Genomic DNA, 1,629 nt, shown 5'->3' with positions numbered 1-1,629 from the left:
AATTAATATTGCCACTCCTGCTTTTTTTTGGTTGCCATTTGCTTGATAAATGTTTTTCCAACCTTTGATTTTTAGTCTATTTTTTGTCTTTATCTCTAAGGTGTGTCTCTTATAGACAGCATATTGATGGGCTATGTTTTCTTATCCAGTCTGCAACTCTCTGTCTCTTTTGAGTGGTGCATTTAATCCATTAACATTCAGTTTAATTATCGACAAGTATGAATGGGTTCCTGTCATTTTGTTACGTGTTTTTTCATGGTGTTCTTGGTTTCTTTGTTCCATATTATTTTCTGTGCTGAGCTCATTATGTTCATGAATTGTGTTATCATTTCCTTTGTTGCTATTTTTTTAGTATTTGCTAAATATTTGTCCTTGTCCTCTTTTTTATTGTGATGTGAAGGTTTATAATTTTTCTTTCAGGTTATTCTGTGATTTATGATTTTCTCCCTGAGTTTAAAACAGTCCATTCTATCTTGAAACTCTCTTGACTTCTTCACAATTTAGAAGTTCTGTAACTACAGTATTTTCCCCCTCTTTTTGGTTTGTAGTTGTGTTCATTTGCCAATTGATGTCTCTAGTTCCCTGTTTACAATCTTGTAAGGTTATTTTACTTTAGATACATCCATAGGTGTGTTCATTTCTGGGTTATGCCATCTTGTGTATTAATGGTTGTTGTTGTTTACTATTATTGGTTCTCTGTTCAAAGAACTCCCTTCAGTATGTCTTGTAAGGTTGGTCTGGTTTTAACAAATTCCCTTAATTTCTGCTTATCTAGAAACCTCTAAATTTCACCATCATATTTGAGGGACAATTTTGCTGAGTTGGGCCATCTACTTCCATAGAGACACTGCCTCAGAAACTCAAGGAGCAGTTGCTATGAGTTGGGACTGACTTGATGGCAGTGAGTTTGGTTTTGGTTTTGTATATAATTCTTGGTTGGAAATTTTTCTCTTTCAGAATTATGTATATACCATCTCATTGCCTTCTCACTTGCATGGTTTCTGCTGAGATATTAGAGCTTATTCTTATTGGTTGTCCTTTGTAAGTAACTTTTCATTTTTCCTGTGCTGCTTTCAGGATTCTCTCTTTGTCTTTGGTTTTGATGAGTTTGATGATGATATGATTTGGTGATTTTTTTTGGGGGGGTCTACACTATTTGGGGTTCATTAGACTTCCTGAATGTATATATTCTCAACTTTCATTTTATCAGGGAAGTTCTCTTCCAACAAATCTTGGACAATTTTCTCAGTGGTTTTCTTTTTCTCTTCCTGTTCTGGAATTCCAATGACACGTAAGTTATTCCTTTTGACGGTATCCCACATGAACTTTAGGCTTTTTTAATTTTGTTTTGATCTGTTTTCTGATTGATCCCTTTTCAAAGAAGTATTCAGATATTTGTCTTCAATTTCATTAATTCTGTCTTCTATTGTTTCAATTCTACTTCTTTGCCCTTTCAATGTGTTATATATTTCTGACAATTTTGTATTAATCTTCTGGATTTCTATCTGTAGATTTTGTATCACTTTTAATTATTTATTTATTTTATCATTTTGTCCTTGCATTTTCTTCCAAAATTGTTCTAGGGTTTTGTCTGTTTTCCTTAATTTTGTCAGTGTTTTCCTTGATCTG

This window comes from Orycteropus afer, unplaced genomic scaffold, assembly GCF_000298275.1.
Source record: "Orycteropus afer afer isolate SDZICR_OR568_19922 unplaced genomic scaffold, OryAfe1.0 scaffold00365, whole genome shotgun sequence".
NCBI classification, from domain to species: Eukaryota; Metazoa; Chordata; class Mammalia; order Tubulidentata; family Orycteropodidae; genus Orycteropus; species Orycteropus afer.
Note: the sequence above shows the minus strand (reverse complement) of the source record.